We start from the raw sequence: 15,825 nt of genomic DNA, 5'->3' as shown, positions 1-15,825 counted from the left end.
GTTTTTATTTTATTTAATCAATAAATAAAATTAACCGGTGTTGATGACCTTAATCCCACAATGCACTTCGACCACATTGTAGAGATTTTGTGCAGCCCATTGGTTCACCATACCACAGTGGGGCAGAATGGAAAATTTTTGGAAATAAATCTGGCATTTCTAAACGGCTGATCCGATCGGGATAAAATTTGGCGTGAGCGTAGCCAAGGAGTATTTGAGTTTAAGTTTTGAAGATGAACCCTGCAGATGCCCCAGGGACGGCGCTGTGGCGGCTCAAAGTAGGGTACCTACGACATGTAAAATTTTTAAACTCGTGCCATTTTTTTGTTTTTCACCCAAATACAAAGATTTTTATATTTTGTGAAAGCGCTCGACGAGATCTTGAAAAAACATGCTTGGACATACTACTTATCTCTTATAATATCCGAGTTATAGGCATTTAAAAATTTAGTGATACAAAATTTACCATACCTTGGTCCGCCTTTTTTTGGATACCGGGCGTAATTTTGGACCAAATGGACTCAATTTTTTCTTGTTAGTTAGACAACAAAATTTCCAATAATATACAAAAAATTTCAGATCAATATCGTTTACAGATCCAAAAATATACGTTTTTTAATTTAAAAATTCAAAAAATTTTAGATTTTTGGCGTTTTTTTTTTGCCAAAAATGTGTCTTAACTCTTTTATTAATAAAATAAAATTTTTATTAAGAACATATAACAATTTTATAGTTTTCTAAAAGGTATCTTTACGCAGAACGCTTTGGCGTAAAAAACTTGTCCTATTTTTTGAAAATGTTGCCACTGCGTCCTTCCGAATATGACCTATTTTTTATCAAAACTTCAACTTTGGGCGACATGTTCTAAAATCCCAAAGCTGGGATCAGAAAACTGAAAGCAGTTTTGGAAACCTCAATATGTTTTCTATTTACTCCAAAAGTATTTTCCCAGCCCTGAAAGAAATGTGGACCCTATGGGCAAAAAAGTAAAAAATCCCATTTTTGGGATTTTCATTCCTATTTTTGGGAATTGCGGGATGCCCTTTGACCTTTTCAATTTTTTTTTTGCATATTCTTATTTGAAATGACAAATTTAACAAGCGTTGAAAATTTCATTGAGTTTTGTTCAAAATAAAGATTTTGTCATATATTACATATTTGTTTAATTTCTAAAACTATGATTTATATCAAAATTTTAATAGGATCGCAGATAGCTACAACAATTTAGTCCATATTTATCCCTTAATATCATTTTTTAGTTAGATATGGAAATTCTCGACCCTTTACAAAAAATTTCAAGCCAATATCTCAATTACATTCAAAAATATGTTCATTTAAACCTGTGTCCTTTAATTTCATCTTTTTCATATTTTAGTATTAAGTATGACAGAACATACATTTGGTGTTGAATAAAATATTTGGACAATTTTTAAAAATTATTTAGTTAATTATTTTATTATAATATTGTATATAAAATAAAAAAAATTATAATTTTATTATGAGCCACGCACAACAACACCTAAATCACCCCACACAAATTACCTTTCCCGCCCACCGAAATATAAAACACAATTTAATACAATATCATCAGTTAGTATAATAGCTTTTTTTATTTGAACTGTTTATCTTAAACATAATACAATTAATTCTTACAACCTACTTATATAGTTAATTCCTAACACTACTTATTTTCTATAAAATAATCTGTCATATCGGTATACATATCCAGAAGGTAATATAAGTCCTTTAAATCTTCCTTGTTTTGAGATGATAGAGTTTCATAACAAATCCATCTTTTTCGCATAATTGAAAGAACAGGATCAGAAGATAGAAGTAAACTATTAAAAATATCTTCATTCTGTGATTGCCTGGAGCATTTTCTTGAGCTGAATAGTTGAACATGCTTAAAATCTCGATTCCTCGCTTCCTGGGCTTCTTCTGTTAACTCTCCAAGTGGAAGAATATTCGATTCAATTATTATTTGACCATGACACAATACTTTGTGTACTGTTGGTGTTAGTTCCCTCCATGGATACAGAGATACAAGTAATTTAGAAATTTCAGATGTGTATTCCCCAAATCGATTTTCATTAATTTTATGTTTACTATTCAGTGCCATTAAAATAGTTTTAACTCTTCGAAGCAACTCCTTGTCGATTCCAGTTATTTTTGAAGTAATTTCAAAATCACGAAAAAACCTTCTCGACGTATTACCGTCATTTGTACTACCGCAACTTGAAAGTGGTTTGTCGATGCCATCTGAACTTTAAATTCTTCTTGGATTCTGCTTTTTTCCGCAGCTCTCAGTTCTTTCAATTCTTCATTATTTTTTGTTGATTTAGTAGGATAGTTTGTTTTTTTTTTCCTGGATCGCCTTGTATGATGGTAATATATTGTGTCCTTTTTCATGCAGAGCTTTCCTTAATATTTGGTACTTATTTCGACTGAGACCCAGTTCCAACATAAGCGCCATTGCTTCCTCTTCAGTAAAATTTGATTATGATGTTGGAGTTGGTATACTTTCCACAATTCGCTTAAGTCGTTTTGGTGATGCATTAGGAAGAATAGTTGCAATATGTACGACATCCATATGTTGGTTTTCCTTTTTCAGCATTTCGTTAAATGTATCAGCAATTTCCTCATTTGAGATTGAAAAAAGTTTTTGTGTGACCCTCTTTTTTTTACCTTGAACATAAGTCTTCGTATGACTTGCAAGGCGCTCCTATTGATGTGTTGTAAGTTGAGATTTCCGTAGTAGTTTCCATCCAACTACAAAATTTTAATCGAAATTTCTTTTGATTTCCATCCACAGACTTACTTTTTACATCAAAAAGTTTTAAAAAGTTTTCAATTTTTGATATGCCTGTTTTGTCTACTTTTCTACTATGTGTAGTTTTTATATAATTTGAAATGTCTTCAATTCTTTCTGGCCCTTTTGAAGATATACTCCACAAAACGGAACACAACTCTTCGTACTTTAATGTAATCTTCATTGTAGATTTATTAAATATGGTACTTAAAATCTGAGAAGTTTACTTATATACCAATTCTTGTCATTTCCGATACAGGTATTCCAAAGTAAAAAATTACGAATTGTCTACCTATTAACATTTAGGACTATATTACTATAACCTGTAATTCAGTCATTGATATTTCTTATTAGTAAATGAATCGAAATTATCATTACCTGTATATTTTTACCTACATGATCATAAACGAAACAGAACGAAATGATCTGTCGAAAAAAATTAGGTAAAAAATAGTTATAAATTTTTGAAAATTTAAGCATAAGCATTATAAGGATAAGCAAACAAATAGAAAATAGGTAAATATAAGATTTAAATATGTGCTGTCATACTTAATACTAAAATATGAAAAAGATGAAATTAAAGGACACAGGTTTAAATGAACATATTTTTGAATGTAATTGAGATATTGGCTTGAATTTTTTTGTAAAGGGTCGAGAATTTCCATATCTAACTAAAAAATGATATTAAGGGATAAATATGGACTAAATTGTTGTAGCTATCTGCGATCCTATTAAAATTTTGATATAAATCATAGTTTTAGAAATTAAACAAATATGTAATATATGACAAAATCTTTATTTATGAACAAAACTCAATGAAATTTTCAACGCTTGTTAAATTTGTCATTTCAAATAAGAATATGCAAAAAAAAAATTGAAAAGGTCAAAGGGCATCCCGCAATTCCCAAAAATAGGAATGAAAATCCCAAAAATGAGATTTTTTACTTTTTTGCCCATAGGGTCCACATTTCTTTCAGGGCTGGGAAAATACTTCTGGAGTAAATAGAAAACATATTGAGGTTTCCAAAACTGCTTTCAGTTTTCTGATCCCAGCTTTGGGATTTTAGAACATGTCGCCCAAAGTTGAAGTTTTGATAAAAAATAGGTCATATTCGGAAGGACGCAGTGGCAACATTTTCAAAAAATAGGACAAGTTTTTTACGCCAAAGCGTTCTGCGTAAAGATACCTTTTAGAAAACTATAAAATTGTTATATGTTCTTAATAAAAATTTTATTTTATTAATAAAAGAGTTAAGACACATTTTTGGCAAAAAAAACGCCAAAAATCTAAAATTTTTTGAATTATTAAATTAAAAAACGTATATTTTTGGATCTGTAAACGATATTGATCTGAAATTTTTTGTATATTATTGGAAATTTTGTTGTCTAACTAACAATTGAGTCCATTTGGTCCAAAATTACGCCCGGTATTCAAAAAAAGGCGGACCAAGGTATGGTAAATTTTGTATCACTAAATTTTTAAATGCCTATAACTCGGATATTATAAGAGATAAGTAGTATGTCCAAGCATGTTTTTTCAAGATCTCGTCGAGCGCTTTCACAAAAAAAATGGCACGAGTTTAAAAATTTTACATGTCGTAGGTACCCTACTTTGAGCCGCCACAGCGCCGTCCCTGGAGCATCTGCAGGGTTCATCTTCAAAACTTAAACTCGAATACTCCTTGGCTACGCTCACGCCAAATTTTATCCCGATCGGATCAGCCGTTTAGAAATGCCAGATTTATTTCCAAAAATTTTCCATTCTGCCCCACTGTGCATACTAGGCCAAATTCGCGCATGAAGATAAATGGATTAATCGGTGAGTGTTTGAAGATATCATCTGGTCTGGGTAAGACAAAATCTTCGTGTTTCGAGTTCCCAATGACGGGTAGTTACAAAAGTTCAGAGGTTTCCTCTTGTAGTACACAGAATCTACATAGATTTATCATGACATTTCAAGTGTAAATTTATGGTGTCTAAGACCACAATATCCAGTAATTCCTTGCTACTGATGTTAAGGAAAAGTTCTGTACCAATTATCATTAAGCTATTTAAAATTCCTCAATTTGCTCATTTTTGAATGGGTATTTTGAAATTTTAGTACAAAAAAGTTTTTTTTTTGTTGAAAAAAAGTTTTTTTCATAAAAATAAAAAGTTTTCTTCAAAAAATATATGGCAACACTGACTACATCAAATCCGAAGAAATACATCTGGGCCACTATCGGGCCTATTGTGCGCTCAAATTCATGAAAAAAAAAATTTGTTCACTGAATGTATTATTTTTCCATGTTCAGAAACTCAGTTTCCTGGACGTAATTCCTAAAAATCTTCTAATCAGTGTTGGTTAAGAATGTTATTTCCGGAATAACATCACTTCCAAGATACTTGGATCTAACTTCGACGAATACCTGACAGTGGCAAAGAAAGTGCTCCAAAGTTTTACTGTCCTCTCCACATGCTCTGCATTCGTCTGAATGCGCACGTCCAATTTTGTATAGATGTGCACGTAAACCTGTGTGTCCACTCAGAATACATACCATCATACTAACCTCAGACTTGCTCATTTTGAGGAGATTTCTCGTCTTGCTCTCATCAGGGTCACCCCATAGAATCTTTGTGGTTCTACCCACCGTTTCATTATTCCAAGAGGCCTTATGGGATTCTCTCATCCATATTTTTAATTCAGCTTTTGTTGCGTCGAATGGTTTTGCGTTTGTCAGGTTAACTACATCGAGCTCCCTTCCCTTTAAAGCTATTACATTCGCCCTTTCGTTGCCGACTACTCCCGAGTGGTCTGGTACCCATATGATGTAAACCTTACATCTGGGAGAGTATTCAGTTAAAGCTTCCTTACAATCCAATACGGTCCTAGATTTAATTCTAAAATATACTTAACTTTGATAACTTCTTGTACGCCAAATTATTTGTCACCCTGTCTCTTACTTAATATGTATTATATTCAAAAAGATCTCTGTTTTATTGTACGAAGTATGAGCAAACATGCATCTAGTCGTATCTAATGGATTTGTGGTTTACACTTTGTACACGAGCCAGAAGACAAGAAGAAAATCTCTAACCATCGATCGATCGAGTATATTAATAATAAATACTATAAATGAATAAATAAATTGTTCAAAAGCTAAATACAATAATTATTTGTTACTAACTTGACTAAAATGCCAATAGAAAACAAAAACAATACACTGTATTGTTTTTCTATTTCGTACTTTTTAAAATAAATGAAAAAAAACTTAATTGTCTACACAAGACTCGTCGTAAATATGTAGAAAATTTAAAAAAAAAAAAACTACAAAAACTGCATACTACAACCACTGCTGTTGGTACGTTTACTGCGCGCCAGCGAATGTGTACCGCCGCCACTATTTGCTGTTTGTGAGTGTAAAATTTTAAATTTACAACAAAACCAAAAAAACCAAGAATTGCAACATGTGATTGTTTTTTGATTACTATTCAAACAATTAAGATACACAGTGGTTTTAAATGATTTTATATCCACAATGTTTTTTTTTTTTTTTTTTGCAATAATTCAAGGACAACTCAAATTTTTTAGTAAAAATCTTTCTAATTACAAAAATAACTGAAAATAAATAAGACAAATTGGTGCAACAATAAAAAACAATAACTCGGCCAACCTCTACAAATTGAGACACAATTCTAATTTGAAGGTTAACGGAATAAAATCGATATTTTAACCCTTTAAATTAAGTTGTATTATTAGAGGTCTGCTGAGAAATTAAAAGGCATTGTCCTCATTACAGTAATTTTTTATATTATGCAAAATCAATAGTGGACGATATTAAACAGAAGGACTACAAAAGTTCTATATGAGCCTAATAGGTCAACTCTTTGACACTTTAATGATGTTTGTAATTTGTATTTCAGATTCGAATGAAGCATCTGCACTGACTTTAAAAGCAGGAATCTATTACAAAAGTAATTAAAAATTTTTTTTTCAAAAATTGTCTAACTTCAAAGCTTGAAAAATCTCATGTTTAGTCCAAACAAGACCTTGTTTAACATTAATCGCGTATCATTTTATCTATGTATGTATATACATACATATATATAAACATTAATGTGTGTTTGTTTGTATGTATATCTGCATGTATGTTTGTTTGAAGTCTATAGCCGCCTAAACGGCTAAACCGATTTTCTGGAAATTTTCACAGTGTGTTCCTGGAAGGAAAAATTGGCTACTTTTTATTTTGAAATTTCAAGTGGGCGAGGTGCCACGCCTACTTACTAAATAACTATTAAAAGTCGTATATTTTGGAAACTGGTACCATTGGAGTGCTCAAATTTTGCACGGACAACTTTGACATCCATAGGAGTATTTTAGGACAAAATGGGCGGAATGACTATGGTAGGCGTGGCACCTTCCATATTAAGTAAATATTAATATCTCAGAAAATATAACAGTTTTGTCGGAGCCACATAAGTCTCAATATTATTATTTTGGATAAAAAGTGGGCGGACTAGCAGCAGGGGGCGTGGCACCTCCCATATTAATTAAATACAAAAATTCGTTTATCTTGGAAACTATTTGAATTAAAAGCCTCAAATTTTGCAAGAAGAACTTTAATATCCATGTAAATATTTTGGATAATAAATTGGCGGACTACCAATGGAGAGAGCGGCACCTCTCATATGAATTAAGTACAAAAAAGTATTTTATCTAACAAACTAATAGAACTAGATTCCTAAAATTTTGCAGAAAGAACTTTCATATTCATCTGAACATTTTGGAAAAAAAGCGGACTTTCATCATTGGGAGGCTTGGAACCCCCATGCAAATTATATAGAAAAAGTTGTATATCTGAGATACTCTAGAAGCTAGAATCTTCATACATGACGAACTTTGACATTCATGTGAACATTTAGAGAAAAATGGGCGGACTTTCAATGGGGAGATTGGACCCTCCCATATTAAATACAATGCAATATTATTCACATTTTTCATAGCTTACATTAAAATCCTTATCGCAATAATTTGCGTGGCATCTCCCATGTGTAAGTAGGTATTTATACCCTACACCACTTTAGTGGGGAGGGTATATTGGATTTGTGCTGATGTTTGTAACATATAAAAATATTCGTCCTAGACCCACCTTAAAGTATACCAATCGGCTTAGAATCGTTTTCTGAGTCGATTAAGCTATGTCCGTCCGTCCGTCCGTCCGTCTGGCTGGCTGGCTGGCTGGCTGTCCATGTAAACCTTGTGCGCAAGCTACAGGTCGCAATTTTCAAGATAATTGGATGAAATTTGGCACGCACGTTTTATTTGACCCAAGGACGAAGCCTATTGAAAATGGTTAAAATCGGTCCATTATTTCACCTAGCCCCCATAGAACAGAACCGCCCGAAAAGGGCTTCTGAGCTCATAATTATGTTAAATATACAGATATATCGATAAAATACGGCACAACTAAGTTTTATGGAAGTCTTGATAACCCTGCCAAATTTCATAAAGATCGGGCCCCATTTGACCCTAGCTCCCATACAAAGTCCCCTTCAGAAAATTACTTGAATGTCCCAAATTAACTTATAAACACAAATATCGCGATGAAATTCAGCACAATAAAATATTATGTAAATATAAATATATTCACAAAATTTTATCGGGCTTGGTCCATATTTGCCTCTAGCCCCCATATAAAGCCTCTTTCAGAAAATTAGTTTTTCATCCATAAATTGCTTAAATGTATCGGAACAAGGGAATATTGAAGATAAATGCGATATTATGAAAAATAAATCACATTTAATATTCATAACTGGTGTAGGGTATCATATGGTCGGCCACGCCCGACTATACTTTCTTACTTGTTTTTATTTATATTGCTTTTAGGGTAGCAAAGCACACTGGGTATAGCTAGTATTATATATAAAAAATAAATTTCAAAATTTGCATCAGATGCAGCGTTCAATCAACCACTGTCCAACAGGTTCAGTAACGTAAATAACTCTCCTGTTAATACTAGTTGCAGCACTTATCTTGAAGCAGTGTTTTTCCTATGTTCTTCTTATCCGATATTTATGAAAAATTGACACAATATAAAATTGAGTACGGACTCCGTACTACGTACTACGGAGATATCAAAAAATGGGAAAATATAATTTCTGCATGACTTAAGGTATGTATTTTTTCATTTTTGCAGCAGAATTGCCCAAAACTTCTGGAGAATGGATTAATAATATAAGATATGAATGACTCCTATAACCAAGACCTAATAACAATTTGTAAATGCGAATACAGTCAACATCAACGCCCGCAGGACTTAATGTTGTCTTTAAACATATTCCTTCATCTACATATATGTATTTGGTTCAAATATTAAGGAATCAGAAGCTCATGATGTTCGGGGGCTGAGAATATAGTGCGATGTCCGCTGGACTCAATCTTGTACTAGACGAATGAACTTATCGGTGGCATTACGGAATCCAACTCATTATTTCACTGCCTCTCTTCAAGATCACATCCATTTATAGTCCAATTGTCGGAAGATGGTACAGTGCATTACATGAAAAACTCGTTCTTTGGTTGTATTTGTTCTTTAGCAGAGGTCTTTTCTGAGTAGATGTAATCTCTTAAGTAATGATCCTCCCGTACTTGAGTGAAAAGAAGAAAATACATTTTAAGATTTGATTAAATGACAATTCGAGGCAGAAATATTCAAAATATTTAACTTTTAATTCAATAATGAATTCGACTTCCAAAAAATGCGAATGTTACAGAGTAACAAATAAATTATAATACAATGTTTCCACTGGCTTGAAATCTACTAGATTTGCTTAAACCTCTTCAAGGTGTCTCCACTGAGCTTATTCGTTTTTGATATTTTCGAACAAATCCCATTTTGTTTTGATATAACGACAGTAATGTTAATTTCTTTCAAATTTAAACATTAAAAATACAAAATTACAACTGTAAAAGTATAAATTTGTTTATTAAATGTCACTAATTTTAAAATTATAATTTGTTTTGTTTTTATTTCGAAATGAAAAGTCACTTTATTGATGAAAACATTCAACTTGAATGGATAGCCTATAGTTATATTTGCTTATCCTAGACACAATGCTATACAACACTGCATTGTGTCTAGGATAATCTTGTTCGAAAAAATACATTTTCGACATGTTTTAAATCAAATCTAGTAGATTAAGTAGATTTGGATTTGTATGGCAAATCTACATGATTTCAACTAGTTTTATCCAAATCCACTAGATTTGCTCAAAACGCAAAAATTTTCTGATTAAAATTGGTACAATATATATAATAATTCCTCAACAGTTTCTTAAAATTTATGCTAATCCGCTGAAAAAATAACTGTTTTTAAATTAAGCGTATACGTTCACTAAAGCTGGTTCCGAGGTTAACAATTTCGAACAAAAATCATGGATTAAAGAACTAGTTAAAGAAACGTTCCAAAGAATGAGTGCCGACTCCATTACGCTTCCTCAGAACCAGTTCCAATTTTGAACAAAAATCACCAATGTAGAACGAGTACAAGCCACAATCATGCGTTCTAGTTGTGGAACTAATACTATTTTTGCTGTTAAACTAAATTATTTCTAAATTTTTAGAAAAGTAATGCCCCTTAGGAAAACATCTAAATACTAGGAAAACAATAGCAAGTTACTTAGTTTGAAAATAGGAGGTATGTTATATGATTCAAATTTTTAATAACACCCTGAACCTTTCATGTATTGATTCAAAAGGTGATCGTGATTTGTTATTCCGATAATTATATACTATTGCGCCCCTTTTTGTTATATTTTTTTTTAGGCTAAAAATGTATAATTATAAATTCCGCCCTAAATTTTTAATAAAATTATCTATAAATTTTTTAACTTTCATTATCCAAACAACATACATATTCAAATACAAAAGTTACCACTGTAATTTAATTTTTAGCTTAAAACAAATAAAAAAACTCTTTTCCACGCAAAGACAAAACAAAATGTGTATTATTAACTTTAATTTGAGGTTTTTTGTAAATGCTTGTCAATCATTTCTCAAACTTTTTATTAATTTATTTTTTTATATGTATATTCCATACAAACAAAATAAACCGAAACGAAACACCACACAATCTTAACTCGGAAGGAATTTTTAATTCACAAGACAACATACAATTTATCAATCTCAGACAATCGATCGATCGAACGAACGCACGATTATTGGAAGATTGTACTATGTATGATCGAACCAATGATCCAACGTTGAATTTTTGATGAATAAAATCGAAAAACGTCCGTCAATAGTTTGTTGTTGCTGTTGCTTGTTAATGATTTTGGGCGTTAAAATAATTTACGGTATTTTTTACCCTTTTTCATTTTATTACAAGTATTATGATTATTGTTGTCTTATTTATACATTTATATGTATTCCACTTTGTATGCAAAGAGTTTATTATTTGGAATACGAACAAGTCTGTCTGCAGTGAGGTTGGTCTAGTCGTTCTGCCCTGGTCAGTAGATCGATTGCTTGTTAACAAAAAAATGTAATTTAATGGCTTAATAAATATATAACTGAATAAATAAAATATTGTACAAGTTTACTTTCATCCATGACCTTGAGGTATTATAACTGTTATATATTTTTTTGATTTAGGTTTATGGATTAATATTGTATCATGCACATATACATTAAAATTTAATACTAATAAAATTAAATAATTTAATTATTAGGAAATTAGATTAAGTAGTTAGTTAGTAGATTCGTGTTGGTATGTAGTTTTCTAAAAAAAAAATAGTTTATAACTTTGTTTTGAATAATTCAATATACATAAGTATGAAAACCAATGAACTGTTAATATGTTTTTATAAATTTCAATAACAGTAAATCGAGTTTTAACCTGTGAGACTGTGTTCTTTTTAAAAATCAACAGCACACACTCTACAGTTCGATTATTTTGATGAACTTTAAGAATTTTCATGTATTCTTAACAAATAAAATAAAATGTGATTATTTATCTACATGCGAGTTTGCGCGATTGTATACATTTAGCGAGAGGTAGAAAAACAGTGTGGTAAACATAATCTAAAATAAGCTTCTATAGGCATTTTTGTGAGCCTGTAAACCATCGACTCTGAAATTTCAAAATATATATAATCTCTAAAATACGGTGCAAGAACTAAGCATCTTAACTATGCGAATTAATACTTCACATCCTCTACCTACAGCCTCCGGTTTTGTCAGTCCGTCAGTTTAGTAACATTTCAAATCCTGGATGTGTTTAACCTAAACAAGCGGAAACGTATAAAGGTCTACAATATTGGAATGGATAAAATATACTACAACTATTGTAATAATATACTACAACTATTGTGGATAATAGGCCAAAACAGACACAGACTAATAATACCAGAAGAGACATAGCAGCTCTATGCCAGTACTGGATCGATTATAAATTTTAAATAATTAACCGATATACAAAATGACTTCAACTGTTAGAAGGTACAATCAAGTGTTACATTAATTGGGTTACACTAATATTTCGTTTTCGGGAAAATAAAGTATTTTTGCTTGTAACCGGCGTAAACACAAGAAGCCAAAGTGGTGTTATGAGTACTACCTCAAAAAAGGCTCTGGAAACGTTGCTAGATATTCCACCCATTGAAACATACATATCGTCATATGAAATCCAAAAAGCCCTAAGTCACATTGAACAAATTTTTCAGGAGAAGCAAAAAACCGTCTAAAGTGATAAATAAACCAAAAATGCTCAACATTTTCTCAAGTTAAGCTTTTTTCTTATTGACAAATTATTATTTGAAGAAAAATTTGTGATTTTTGTTTTACTTACGGAGATATAAAACTTACGTTCTTGACAATTTGTTTTTTCTGAAACCCAAAAAGGCCTAAGTTACATTACATTTACATTTTCAACTAAATTTAAATCGGTTTTTGTTGGTCAAATAGGCCGAAACATGGAAGGCATTCTTCTTCTTTTCATAAAGATTTTAGGAAATTTGTAATTTTTCTTTGAAAAAATTCTAAAACTGATAAAATAATCTCAAATTACAAGGATTCGCTAAAAGTGCCATTTTGTTCAAAATTCAAAAGAATTTAAAAATTTTCATGAATTTTAATTGATAGGGACGTTGATTTTAATTGTAGGAGTGTAAAATTTAGCAGGAACATGTATTTTGATACGGTGCATCATAATCAATCAAAAAGTCGATTTTGATTTTTTTGTAACTTAGGGCTTTTTGGATTTCATATGACGATATCTCATAACTTTAGGTGAACTGGACAAAAGCGATTATACGACACATCATCAATGTATACTGGACACATTGTAACGCTATACACAATCATCGGAAGTGTCCGATCGCACAGAATATGTCGGAAATATACCACAGTTTATAAAGTTAAATCTAAGACCGCATTGGATTGTAAAAAATCTCTAACCGAATACTCTTCCAAAGGTAAGGTTTACATCATATGGGTACCAGGCCACTCGGGAGTGGTCGGCAACGAAAGAGCGAATGTAATAGCTTTAAAGGGAAGGGAGCTCAAATCTGTTAACCTGGCGAACACAACGAGGTCATAATTAAAAATATGGGTGAGAGAAACCCATAAGGCCTCTTGGAATAATGAAACGATGGGTAGATCCACAAAAATCCTATGGGTTGACCCTAAACAGAGCAGGACGAGAAGCCCCCTCAAAATGAGCAAATCTGAGGTTAGTATGATTGTATTATGTGTGGACACACATAATTACGGACAAAGCTATATAAAATTGAACGTGCAGATTCAGAGGAATGTAGATCATGTCGAGAGCACAGTGAAACTCTGAAGCACTTTATTTGCCATTCGGCTTTCGCCGAAATTAGACCCCTATATCTTGGGAGTGATATTAATTCGGATATAACATGCCTGACGAACACTGATTGGAAAATTTTTAGGAATTACGTCCAAGAAACTGAGTTTCTGAACATCGGACAAATAATACATTCAGTGAATACTATATAAGGTTTTTGTTTTTACCAACAAACAAACGAAATTAGATCCAAATATGTTGGGAGTGCTATTAATCCATATATAACGAACCCTGATTGGAAAATTCTTAGGAATTACGTCCAGGAAACTGAGTTTCTGAACATCGGACGAGTAATACATTCAATGAATACTATATAAGATGTTTGTTTGTACCAACAAACATTTTCCATGAAAAAAAGATATAACAAATGTTGAACCTTTATTTTAAATTAGACAGATTGTACTTTCAGATGACATAACAGATGATATGAGATGGTACAACCCAGGAAAAACTTACATTGAAAAGTAATGAGTTAAAAAGACGGTATACCGTCTACTACTACTAGTAAATATATTTAGTTGTCATTAAAAAGTATGTTGTTGAGTAAGTACAAGTCATTTCCAGATTTTTGTTGGAAACGTCTCAAATATGGTCAAACATTGCAAACGATACCTCGAAAACATAAAAACCCTTTAGAAAAGTGAACGTTTGATTCTAGATTTCGTCTCTTTTCAAATCCCTATCAAAACACATTCTTGTTATAAACTTTTCATATCACGCAATTTATATTTAAAGTTAAGTATTTAAATTAAAACAAAATTACGTAAAACAATTTAACTTATTTAACTAATAAAAAAAACTGTTTTTTCCAATTACCACACTTTTGTCACAAATGAACAATATTATATTAAACATTCAACAAGTTTCCTTCAAATAACACAGAGTACATGTTCAGACTGCATTATTATTACTAAAGAGAACAATACGAAAATGAAATCGAAAGGCGAGAAGTAGAAGCAATTATAAATAATTCTAATTATAATAGAACTCTTGCGAAGTTAATAATTGAAAGTGAATACGAAATATAAGAATTGATTTAAATATTTGATTTCATATTATTAAAATTTGACTTACCCCAATCAAAAAGCGCAAAATAATAAATAATTAATTCACCCACATTCGTTTGTTGGTGGCTTTAATTGAAGCTTACGATTTTCTTCCTTTTTCTTGCTGTTGTTGTATATTTAATCCCAATTGTTTTTATTGTTGTTGTTAACTGGTTACAAAAGATTTTGCTTTACTCTTTGTTTTTATATTTTAAGAGAAACCGTTATTATTTTAAGCCACGTTTAATAAAAAAAAAGCTTAAACAGAAATTGATTAAGATTTTTTTGTTATTGTTTTAGTTGTAGTTTTTATTTTTGTTGTTGTTTTTGTAAAAAATACACGAATGCAACCGTTTCGCATAAATTAAATTTAAAGAAATAAAACAAAAAATTTAATGTACAAAAAACACAAATAATTGTTAACAATTTTGAACAAGAGTTGTTGTTGTTTCTGTATTGAATAATATGGCAAATTGTATTTTTAATATTATTATTATTAATTTTATAAATTTCATTTATTTATTTGTTATTATTTAATTGTTGTTATTATTGTTTGTTGTGCTAAATAAATATTGCACATTTTCAAAATTCATTTTTCACTGTGTAAGACAATTTCTTGGCCAAATAAAGGCGTTTTTATACATATTTACGTTTTTCTTCTTATTGATGTTGTTATTGTTGTTGCTGTTTCAATTAACCAACGATTTAGAAGGGGAAAATATTTTTTATTTGAGGCAACTTAAGTTAATATTAAACCAAGGTGATGTACTTCTAACATACATACAATATACATGGATTTAATACACACAAACATTTGATTTTTTTTCTTTTCGTATTTTTTATTTTTGAAATTTCAATAAGAAAAATATTGAATTTGTTTTTCTTTTAGAATTAGAAACACAAAAAATCACTCACACTCAGATTGTTCGACGGACAAAAAGGGAGACAAATAGACAGACAGACGGGTGGAAAGACAGACACACTCTGAAAACCTTTATTTAACTGACTAAAACACGAAACCGTAATTTTATTTCTTTATGTCTTAATTGCAATTGATTGCATTAGTTTAGACGTTTTTTTAGTTTTTTATTTTTAGTCGTTATTCTTTTTTATTTATTTTTAA

At 31.0% G+C, this 15,825-nt stretch overlaps 1 protein-coding gene across 1 annotated transcript in view; it reads right to left on the bottom strand.

The window, feature by feature from the left end:
• Positions 1–14,996, bottom strand: part of LOC119602279 (serine-rich adhesin for platelets) — a 104,431-nt gene extending 89,435 nt beyond the window's left edge. Inside the window, exon 1 of the mRNA XM_037953711.1 lies at positions 14,731–14,996. The gene's annotated coding sequence lies outside the window, so the exon portion shown is untranslated. The remainder of the gene's footprint in view (positions 1–14,730) is intronic.
• Positions 14,997–15,825: the final 829 nt, after the last annotated feature.

This window comes from Lucilia sericata, unplaced genomic scaffold (assembly GCF_015586225.1).
Source record: "Lucilia sericata isolate MDLA Ls3-8-SP2 unplaced genomic scaffold, ASM1558622v1 Contig000218F_arrow, whole genome shotgun sequence".
NCBI lineage: Eukaryota > Metazoa > Arthropoda > Insecta > Diptera > Calliphoridae > Lucilia > Lucilia sericata.
This window is presented reverse-complemented; position numbering and strand designations above follow the sequence as displayed.